The sequence below is a fragment of the Camelus ferus genome, chromosome 6, assembly GCF_009834535.1.
Source record: "Camelus ferus isolate YT-003-E chromosome 6, BCGSAC_Cfer_1.0, whole genome shotgun sequence".
Taxonomy (NCBI): Eukaryota; Metazoa; Chordata; class Mammalia; order Artiodactyla; family Camelidae; genus Camelus; species Camelus ferus.
This window is the reverse complement of record NC_045701.1, coordinates 4,609,949-4,622,086: the sequence shown is the minus strand read 5'-3', so window position 1 is coordinate 4,622,086 and position 12,138 is coordinate 4,609,949. Positions and strand designations below refer to the sequence as shown.

General features: G+C 35.3%; 1 protein-coding gene across 10 annotated transcripts in view; it reads right to left on the bottom strand.

Moving 5' to 3' along the window:
* HERC1 (HECT and RLD domain containing E3 ubiquitin protein ligase family member 1) overlaps positions 1-12,138 on the bottom strand; it is a 174,669-nt gene that overhangs the window by 149,447 nt on the left and 13,084 nt on the right. The window contains exon 2 of one of the 10 annotated variants that reach the window (XM_032480982.1): positions 9,750-9,843. The exons of the other annotated variants lie outside the window; for them this stretch is intronic. The gene's annotated coding sequence lies outside the window, so the exon portion shown is untranslated. The remainder of the gene's footprint in view (positions 1-9,749; positions 9,844-12,138) is intronic. 10 annotated transcript variants of the gene reach the window in all.

Below are 12,138 nucleotides of genomic sequence, written 5' to 3'. Positions count from 1 at the left end.
AGAATTGCCAAAGCATTACTGAAGAAAAAGAAAGAGGATGGAGGAATAACTCTCCCACACTTCAGACAATACTACAGAGCTATAGTAATCAAGACAGCATGGTATTGGTACAAAAACAGGCATAGAGACCAAAGGAACAGAATAGAGAGCCCAGAAATGAACCCACAAACTTTTGGTCAACTAATCTTCGACAAAGGAGGCAAGAATATACAATGGAATAAAGACAGGCTCTTAGCAAATGGTGTTCGGAAAACTGGACAGCAGCAAGTAAATCAATGAAGTTCGAACACTCTCTTACACCATACACAAAAAATTAACTCAAAATGGATCAAAGACTTAAACATAAGGCAAGATACAATAAACCTCATAGAAAAAACATGGGCAAAACATTATCTCACATACATCTCAGAAATGCTCTCCTAGGGCAGTCTATCCAAGCAATAGACATAAAAGCAAGAATAAACAAATGGGACCTAATTAAACTTACAAGCGTCTGCACAGCAAAGGAAACCATAAACAAAACAAAATGACAACCTACAGAATGGGAGAAAATTTTTGCAAATGATGAAACTGACAAAGGCTTCATCTCCAGAATATATAAGCAGCTCATACGACTTAATAAGAAAAAAACAACCCAATCCAAAAATGGGCAGAAGACCTAAACAAGCAATTTTCCAAGGAAGAAATACAAATGATCAATAGGCACATGAAAAAATGCTCAATATCACTAATTATCAGAGAAATGCAAATCAAAACTATAATGAGGTATCACCTCATACCAGCCAGAATGGCCATCATTCAAAAGTCCACAAATGACAAATGCTGGAGAGGCTGTGGAGAAAAGGGAACCCTCCTACACTGCTGGTGGGAATGCAAGTTGGTGCAGCCACTGTGGAAAACAGTATGGAGATTCCTCAGAAGACTAGGAATAGACTTACCATATGACCCAGGAATCCCGCTCCTGGGCATATATCCAGAAGGAACTCTACTTCAAAAAGACACTTGCACCCCAATGTTCATAGCAGCACTATTTACAATAGCCAAGACATGGAAACAGCTTAAATGTCCATCAATAGATGACTGGATAAAGAAGATGTGGTTTATTTATACAATGGAATACTATTCAGCCATTAAAAACGACAACATAATGCCATTTGCAGCAACATGGATGTTCCTAGAGAATGTCATTCTAAGTGAAGTAATCCAGAAAGAGAAAGAAAAATACCATATGAGATTGCTCATATGTGGAATCTAAAAAAAAAAGAAACATAAATACAAAACAGAAACAGACTCATAGACAGAGAATACAAACTTGTGGTTGCCAAGAGGGAGGAGGGTGGAAAGGGACAGACTGGGAGTTCGAAATTTGTAGATACTGACAGGCATATGTAGAACAGATAAACAAGATTATGCTGTATATATTCAAGATCTTGTGGTAGCTCACAGTGAAAAAAAATGTGACAATGAATATATGTATGTTCATGTGTAAGTGAAAAATTGTGCTTTACAGTGGAAATTGACACAACATTGTAAACTGATTATAACTCAATAAAAAAAGTTTAAAAAAAAGAATATATATACTCAGCCATAAAAAATAATAAGATAATGCCATTTGCAGTAATATGGATGGAACTGGAGACTGTCATTCTAAGGGAAATAAGCCAGAAAGAAAAAGAAAAATACCGTATGATATTACTTATACGTGGAATCTAAAAACAAAAAAAAAAAAAAAAAAGAAAAGACAAACTTACTTGCAAAACAGAAACAGACTATCAGACAAGAGAACAAATTTGTGGTTACCAAAGGGGGAAAGGGTGGGAAGGGATAAATTAGGAGCTAGAGATTTGTAGATACTAACTGATATATATAGAATAGATAAACACAAGTTCATGCTGTATAGCGCAGGGAAATATATTCAATAACTTGTAGTAACTTATGGTGAAAAAGAGTATGAAAACTGCATATATATGTACGTTCATATATGACTGAAGCATTGTACTGTACACCAGAAATTGACACAACATTGTAAACTGATTATACGTCAATAAAAAATATATATACACAAAAAAAGAGAACAAAGAATATATAAAAAGAAACCTTTCCAACTGAACAAGAAAACGTATTTTTTTTTAAATGGACAAAATACTTGAACAGGCATTTCACCAAAGATATATAAATACCAAATAAGCATATAAAAAGATACTCAACAGCATTAGTCATTAGAGAAATGCAAATTAAAACTACAATGAAATACTATTACAAACCCACTAAAATGGTTAAATTTAAAGAAACAGATAATACCAAGTATTGGTGAGGATGCAGAGCAACTAAAACTCTCATAAACTGCTCATGGGAATGTAGAATGGAAAACTGTTTGGCAGTTTATTATAAAACTAAACATATACTGTATTGACTACATATGCAGCAATTCCACTCCATAGGTATTTGTCAAGAAAAATGAAAACACATAAAAACCTGTACATGAATGTTCACAGCAACTTTATTCGGAATAGCTTAAAACTGGAAACTGAAATGTCAATTAACTGATAAATGGATAGATAAATTATAGTATATTAATACAATGGAATATACCACTCAGTTATAAATAGGGATAAACTACCGATACAAGCAACAGCATGAATGAATCTCAAAAGCATTACGCTAAATGAAAGAAGTCAGAGACAAAAGACTACATAACTATACTTCCATACATATATAGTTCTAGAAGAAGCAAAATTATAATGACAGAAAGCAGATTAGTGGTTCCCAGTGGCTAGGAAACAGGGGGAACAGATTAACTGCTGCAGAGAGGTAAGCTGGAACTTTCTGGTGATGATGAAAATGGACTATATCATGATTGTGGTGGTAGCTATATGACTATATATTTGTCAAAGTCTGTCACATTTTTCACTTAAAATAATAAATTTTACTGTATGCTAATTATACTTCATTAAAGCTGACCAAAAACAAACAAATAAATTTAAAAAAAACAATAATTTGGAGACCTCTTGCCTCCTCTTGTCTACTTAATGCCCAAAGGTTCTGGGACCTCCTCTTTTTCTTTAAAATATTTTTTCTTTTTTTTCACATCAACTCTATTTGTTCATTGCTAAAGCTTAACCCATCACTCTGCAGGTATCTCCCAAATCCACATCTCTGGACAGAACTTCTACAGAGTATCAGTCTTGTTTCCAAATGCCTGGTGGACATCACCATGTCAATGCTTCCCACCCCCAATTCACCATGTTCAAAATTAGCTTCACCATCTCGTCCAGCTTCCCTACCTTCTAATGTTCTCCTACCCTCCCTTCTGCAACCTTACAAAACTAGCTCCTTCTGATACATCACTCACTTACCCTGACTCAAAACAATAGAGCAGTCTTTGACTCAGGCCTTTCCTTTACACTCCAGCCTCTTCTAACATACCAGTGGCTTCAGCCTTCATAACGTGCCCTGGGAAACTGCAGTGGGCTCCCAAGGAGTCTCCCCACTCCACTGCCTTCTACCCACTTCTGCTAGATTAATCTTCCTAAAGCTCAGTTCTATCCAATTATATCATTACCCACCTATAAAGAAGTCAATGGCTCACCATTTCCCATGAAATTGAAAATAAGACAATGTTGTAGGTTTAAGTCCACTCAGAGGGAGCCAAGTTTGCCTTCTGATTTCATCTTCCGCAACTCCCCTAAATACCAACTAATTTTAACAAACCAAACACTCCCACCTCTGCGCCTTTGTTCACGCTATTCTCTATAGCTGACGGTCCTCACCTATCTAATTACCTGTCAAAATTCATATTTCTCCTTCAAAGGCCTGTCTCAAAGATCACTTTCTCCATGAAGCCTTTCATGTTTTAATCACTCCATACTCACCAATAAAGATTTGATCACTTCCTCCTCTAAACTCTGATAACACTTTTGCTGCACATATTATAGCGTTTGTCATACTCTGCCTGATTTGCTATTATTCACGTAATAATACCACTTCATCACCACTGCCCCATCTACTCTACAACCAGACAAGCTTTTCAAGGCGAGCACTTTGTACTGCTCCTTCTTTTGTCCCTTTAAGCCGCTGGCATCCTATCTTCTTGTTGCAGGAATTCAGGAACTCTCTGCAGTAGGTAATTCTGGTCTAAGAAGTCTACAGAGAAATTAAAAAATTATATTGCACATGGGGACTATAAGGATTACTCAGACAATAGACGGCATTCTGCCTTTTTTGTTACAAGTTGGAACTTTGCCTGAAAAGAGGTTTTTCTTAAAAGACCCCCTCAAAATCCACTAAACCAATCTTCCTACAAGAGCATTGCCAGTATGACATTCCTCTGCTTATAAATTTACAATAATTTAACATGGGTCCTGGGCTAGGCATTCTCTACATGATCCTAGTCTCCCAAACAAACTTAACCACCTATCTTTCTATCTCTGCTTTCTGCCCTTTGAGGCTGACCTCTAGGACTACATTGTTCAACTTGCCCTAGCTTCTAGCTGGGTTGGGCCAATGAGAGGCACTATCAGGAAATCACAGGATAAGAAGAAAAGGAAATTGGGGTCCTTGTTTCCCTGGCTCCCTCCCCACCTTGGAATTCTTTCCTCTACGGCCAAAGGTCCTTGGTTTCCACTGCTCCAATTTTCTTCAGGCTTCAGTGTTCCTCTTCTTGCCCCTCTGGCTGAAAAGTACCAATGGCTTCCTGATATTGCTAGGCCTTGGGAATTTCACAACTCCTTGTTGCTTTCCTTAAGCATACCCAAATCTCATAACTAGTCCATTTATTTCCTGCCAGGGCCCTCAGTAATACAGCTCCCTAGGCTTATAGTTCCTCAGTCTGTTTCCCAAGACGCATAATCAACTGCTCCCTCTAACCCATCAAATCTTAACCACCACATGCTCCTCAGCAGCCCCCTGCTCTAGTCAGGCAGGCATCCCTTCCAATCCTTACCATCACTCAGCTGGGATGTGTTCACTCCTACCTCTGCACCCTTACTCACGCTGCTGCCCCCTAGAAGGCCCACCTCTTGCCTGCTCTCTACCTAACAAATCCTATACTTCCTTCACATACAAATTCAGATCCTACATTACTTACTCCTCCCCTCCAATTAAACTTGTTCTAATAACCTTAACCTACAATTATCTTTCCTATCTTGGAATTTCCATTTCTCTTACATAAAAGAACTTTGAAAACTGTAAAAATAAGTGTGAAGTATTGTACTGTACGATCTTTAATCGTTTACCATATATCTCCTAAAGGGAAGTAATTTGAACTATTGTAAGTTCCTTCTTTTTATGCCATCAAGAGTATACACTAACACTAGAAATACAGTATTCTTGCTGATGAAAAATAATAAATAGCAATATATCACTATAGTGTTCTAGTACAAAAAGTTTATGATAACTAGCTATACACAAGTGTACTATGTTTTTAATTATTCTGTGTTCAATGTAATGATTCTAAATAATGGCTGCTATCAACCTTGGGGCTTTTAGTACATCAAAGCACTTTTTAATAAAAGGACCCTTGAGAACAAAAGAACAAAGCAAATTATCAATTTGTCAAGTTCAACAACCTGTTATGCAAATAGATGCAATTATTCCAGAAATGCAAATAGCAATGTCAGCACATGTAGGATACCTTAATTTGTAGCTGACCAGTGGCCATGAACCAGACAACAGACTTCAACAAAAGTAGATTTTCTAGAGGCATGAAGAGGTCAGTGGTCCTCATCATATATTGTTTATAGGGAAAATCTCCTCCCCCTTCTTTAGAACCATCTATTTGCTAGCCTCTAAAGCCTAAGTCATGGCAACTATAACATTTTTGGTAAATTTATCCTCACTGAACTCCCAGTGATATATCTAATTCATACTTCAAGAACTCATTCTTACGAGGCTCTCTAAAATAAAAAATAGAGAAATAGCAAAAATGTAGGAAGTGGGTTCTATAGCTAGCTCCTCACACAATCTCCAAATAGCAGTATGTGATTATGATTCTGAGGAGAGAAAAATAAAACTTAAGAGACTATCTGAAAGACCTAATGGCATTAAAAGAAACAGGGAGCAGGCAGGGAGAGACACAACAGCGCCAAATAACAACTGGCTTCAAAGTAACCTTTCTACCTCTTCATCCAACAAAACAAAAAAGCAAACGAACAAACCCAAAGGAATGTACCCCTACCATATTCACTAATGAACTAAGGTCAGTCTTATTTGCACATTTGAAAAAAATTTTCTGTAACTGTATGTTAATTTTAACAAAGGTATTCTAATTTATTACTACTAGAAACTTGAAAAGAATGTGTAAAATATATCCACAGTAGGAAAGTATTATATACAAAGCACAGTGCACCTAAAGGACTCAGAACCCAGAAGAGAATAAGGATGTGTAAGCAACTTTAATGCAATAGGATAACACTGCATAACAAAGTTACCCAGCAGGAGCTATGGATAATACTCCAAGGAATTAAGAGAAGAACAGAATGGCCAAGACACAAGAAATACCCCAAAAGTTGAGCTGAGAGATGAGGGCCTAAAATAAAAGAGCAATAATGTATTGGGTCTGTGAGGAAATGAATTTTAAGGATATTTAGAAAGTATACTCAATGAGTGTAGGCTCAATCAACATTTTCACATTGTAATTTTAATGAAGAATAAGATATTGCTTAAACCAAGAAATATTCTACTCATTACAGCCTTGTTTAGAATACCAAAAAGGAAAAAAAGGTAAAATACAAAAAAGTGGAAACAATCTAAAGTCCAATAAGAAACTGGTTAAATAAATCATAAACATAACACTGGGATTCAAGGCAATCATTAAAATGATTAAGAAAAATCTTCAACAATCTGGAATATATTGAATGATAACCATGATATATTAAGTTAATAACACGTTAAGATGTAGATCAAGCAATTCTACTCCTAGGTATACATCCAAAGGAATTGAAAGCAGGAGCTCAAACAGATATTTGTACACCAGTGTTCACAGCATTATTCACAATAGCCCAAAGGCAGAAACAACCTGTGTCTGCCAACAGATAAAAAGGGAAACAAAATGTGGTATATACATAAAATCAAGTATTACCCAGCCATAAAAAGGAATGAAATTTTGATATATGCTCCAACATGGAAGGACCTTGAAATTATTATGTTTAGTGAAATAAGCCAGACATGGAAGGACGAATAGTGTATGAGTCCCCTTATATGAGATACCAAAGATAAGCAATCATAGAGAAAGGAGAATAGAGGTTACCAGGGGCCGGGAGGACAGAGGAAGAAGGAATTATTATTTAATGGGTACAGAATTTTTGTTTGGGATGATGAAAAAGTCTGGTATGTAAATAGTTGGTTACACAACATTGTGAATGCATTTAATGCCACTGAATTATGCACTTTACAAATAATTTAAAACTTAAATATGCTATCTATATTTTACCACAATAAAAAAATAAGATGTAAAGAAGTCTGCAGTATGCTATCATTTGTATAAAAAGAAAAAAGAGAGAATATATGTTACTGCATGATTGGAGAGGTTTAGAATCTCGGAAAGGATACACAAGAAACTGTTTAACAGTTAACTCCGGGAAAAACTAGGAAAATGGAGATAGGGTAATGAAAGGGAGATAAACATTTTGCTGTAACCCCTTTTGTACCATGTGAGTTTCTAACCATGCGGTGTATTGCTTAAGAATTTTTTTATTTTAAAAAAAAGGAAAAGAATTATCCAGGCAAGGATAATCTTCCCAAGGATGCTAAAACCATTGGGAAAAGGTTGTGGGAGAAAGGATTTTCATGCAATCTCAAAATACCACACTCCCTAGATTACTTATTAGTTACAAAGGGGGGAAATGTACATTTACAGTTAAGTCATCTGGTAGTAGCCACCATTTTAAATTAGTGATCAAACTGAGCATCATCTATAAATGGAAAAAAAATGGAATTAGGTGCCTCCTGATGTGATGCAAAAAGTACGTATCACCTATGTAGTGTTCATGTAGTTCATGTTTATCTTGAATAATCTTAAAGACAAAATCAGCAAATTCAAATTGTAGTACATTATGTAACACAAATGACCTAGATTCTTCAATAAAGTTAATGTCATTTTTAAAGGGGGGGGGGGTAGGCTGAGGATTGTTCTAGATTAAAAGAGACTAAAGTGACATAAAAACCAAAAGCAGTATGTAAATGTGATTGGATTCTGGATCAGAAAAAAAACAACAAACAAAAAAGTCGTAAAAGATACACAGGAGCAAATGGAAACATTTAAATATAGACGCTGCATATGAGATAATGAATTCATGTTATTTTCCTTAAGCATGACAATGGCTTTGTGGGTATGTTGGAGAATATCCTTATTTTTAGGAGATACACACCTGAAGTACTTTTTTGGAGGAGGTAGGGGAGTGTCTTGATGACTACAATTTACTCTCACTTAAAGCAAAATGTGTGTGTGTGTGTTTAGAGAAAAGAAAAAAGCTACTGCAGCAAAATGTTACAATCTGTGAAACTAAGTGAAAAGTATATGAGTGTTTACTGTACTATTCTTCAACTTTTCTACAGATTTGAGAAATTTTTCAAGGTAAAAGCTTAGGTAAGAAGGCAGAACAGCTAAATCATGCACAGCTGAGCCCCAGTGATGATAACAAGGAAAAAAAAATTATTTTTTGTTATAAAAGTATACATAGAGTTAAATGATAAATATGGTTTTTCTATTACTAACCATGCCCTTCCTGATGGAGCACATGTAATAAACTCATTTATTCCTAGGAGTGTCTGTATTAAGCAAATCTTACTTTTAATGTCCTTGCAACATAATTTTCCTTTAAATAATAACAGTGATACCATCTCTATAAACTCAGAGTTAGATTTACAAATCTTACTCAGAAAGGACTAGGAGGGTGGGAACATTGCTCCCATAAACATAGACTCTAAGTTGCCTACCCTTCTTAGACGGAAGATAAAAGCCCGACAGCAAGATAAGTTTACTTAAGCTTGTGTTCTGCACAAACTACACAGAAGAAAGCTAAAGGGCAGGCAATTAGCTGGGATCAACAAATCTTCAACTCAAATCTTCCTATATTAGAGAACATCTAGGTTTATCTCTATTGCAACATGAGTAGAGGTAAATCATACCAGGGAAAATCTAAATGGCAAAATTCATTTGGAAATGAACTTAACTATCATTGACTATACCTACTGTGCACTGAGAATTCACTTGTAAACAAAACAACGAAGTACACCATAAAGACCCAACTAAGGAGGAAATGGAAAGTTTTTCTCGTTCCCTCACCTTGAATCCTACCTTCCCTCCTAAAAATCTCTCAGGTTGACAGAAAGTAGCAGAATTTGAAAATAATTCCATCTCTGTGCAACTAATCAAGCTGTACTGTACATTTACTATATGTACACTTCTATGTGATATGGTGCAGAAAACTTTAGCTTTTAAGATGCAGAATATCTAAATTCAAGAACCAGCTTTGCTGTGGAAAACATAGAACCTACCTAGCTTTCAGGATTGTTTAGAGGAACAAACAAGAATCTATCTGAAAATGCTTTAATGCAGCATACTCATGTGAACTATGACTATTACTACAAGCATGTGAACAAACTATGTAACCTCAGATCTCATACATAAAATGAGGGGGTCTTAATAAAATGAGCTCCAATTCCCTTCTAAGTCTGAAATTCTAGTATTAACAATGTCCTCTTAACTCAGCCTTCTATTTGCATCTAATCTATGTCTTTGGGAGGTATACCTTTTTTATGGATAACAATTCCCAGGTGTCCATGTTTTCTATCTTCACTGGGACACAGCCAGCTCTCCACGTTCTTCTCTTAGGCCCTGATTGCCTGAAAATTAAAGAAAATGTGTATGGTCCTTCCAAACAGACTTTAAATCCCCTCTTAATCTAATTTATATTTCATGATCTCCATCTGCCCTATCGGGCAGTGTAGAGGAGTGGCTATGCACATGGACTCTGGAGCCAGGTGTCTAGGTCCAGATCCTGACACTGCTGCACCACCAAATACGCAAGGCAACCTTGACCAATTTACTTAATCTCTGTCTCAATTTCCTCATCTGTAAAATTGGGGTAACAACAGTGTACCTACTGGAAAAGTTTGTTGTAAAGATTAAACAAATTACAAATTATATATAAAGGACTGAAAACAGCGCCTGGCGTGTAGTAAATGTTATATATAACTAAAGTCTTTTTCTAACATTGCTTCTCTAAAAGTATAAATGTTTTCAGGCTAAGCTAAAACAAACAGGCAACATTTGCCTCTTACTTTTTTTCTCATTTAAAAAATGTCTTGCCTATCAAAAATTTCTCCATATCACTGTAGTAAAGTCACACACACTCATCATTATTAGACATTTTTCTTTAGCCATTGTTCAAACCCTTTAATCCAACATTTCCCAAAATCTGTTTCCTTTAGAAAATTTGTTCCACTAGTTCCTCAAGATGTTATGAGGGGGAAAAAACGTTCAGTGGTCAAAAAATTTAGAAAATGCTGAGTTAATGTTTAACAGGTTCCTCTACTGTAGGTCTTCTACATGTTAATATGTACTATATTTCATTCTAAGAGAGGAAAAAGTGCACACTGGTCACCAAGTTTATTTGACCCCCCAAACCCTTTTGTCATGGAACCACATTGGGAAATACTGCTGCTCTAGTTCTTTGACAACTATTAATATAAAATATGCTATGTTACATAAACTCAATATTTCTTAAATCTGATTCACACACAAGGCCTGTTCACAAATTCATGCTGAGAAACCCAACTAAAAAAACTAGTAACTGCTGCCCTGCACAAATTACTGCTGAAATTTCTGAATATGAACACTGACATCTAAAAAGAACAAACACCAATGACCAATGACACATGCTAGGTCACAAGCTGTTATCTCATGATGGGCTGTTCAGCTATTTATTGGCTAAACATCCTTTAAACAGAGTTTAGTTATTTGATAGTCCCAAGTTTTCTCTGAATTTTCAATAATAAAGACTTGCACTCTTCCCTTTTTAAAAGCATTCCACCACAGAACCTCGTCAAATCATCCCAGAACCAGCTCTGATATAAAAACAAGGCCTTAAATATACAATTTACAATGTTGAAGAACCATCCTAAAGAACATCACCTAACACATGAACAATAAAATTTTACTATTTTGTAATCCCTGATGAATTAATAAGTCTAAGCAATGATCATCAATAGCTGCCAACAGCACAAAGAAAGGTAGCAAGACCTTACATATCTCTTTACAGAAATACAAATTACTCTTATGAGGTATTCCTACCAAAAGAAAAAAAAAATATGACAAACCTAAACAATTACAGAGATGAAATCAGCAAAATGAGACTATGGGAAACTTCTCAAAAATCTGGTTTCTTTTAACAAAAACTTTTTAAAAAGAAAAGAAAAAAGAGAGATGGAAGGAGAATCTAAAGATTAAAAGTGATTTAATATACATGCCAAACAATTGTAAAGTATGTACCTTATCTGGATCCCACTTCAAGCAAAGTGTATGTGTGTGTGTGTGACAGACAATCAGAAAAATACGAAACTTGATTATGTGATATTAAAAACTTGTTATAAAATTTTTTGGTAAGATAATGGTATTATGCTTATTTCATAAAAAGAGAGAGTGACTCCATCTTACTGAACTATTTGAAATTTACAAATTAAGTATGTCTGGAATATGGTTCAAAAAAGTCCAAGGGTAGAGATGGGTAGTGGTGGATAGAAATATAGAGAAAATAAGACTGTCAATAATAATTCTGGAGGCTCAATGATGGGTACACGGGAGCTCTTTACACTATTCCCTTTAATTTTATATTAATGTATGTTTAAAATACTTTGTAACAAAAATACTTAAAAAAAACACTGACTGGAAATTGAATTACCTGCTGAGGACTGCAAATAGTCTCTACGTAGTCTCATAAAAGATTAATGCACAGTCAGGCACAGGTGAATTTAAGTTTATTATGATCAAATTATGTTTATAAAGGACTAAAAGAAACCATTTGACAAAAATTTCACTAACAAGCAACATGCTAAACTCTCCTATACAATTAACAAGCCTGTTAACAATATCAAGCCAATTTATGGCTTTCCATGAAAAAAATAGTTTAAGTATGATTT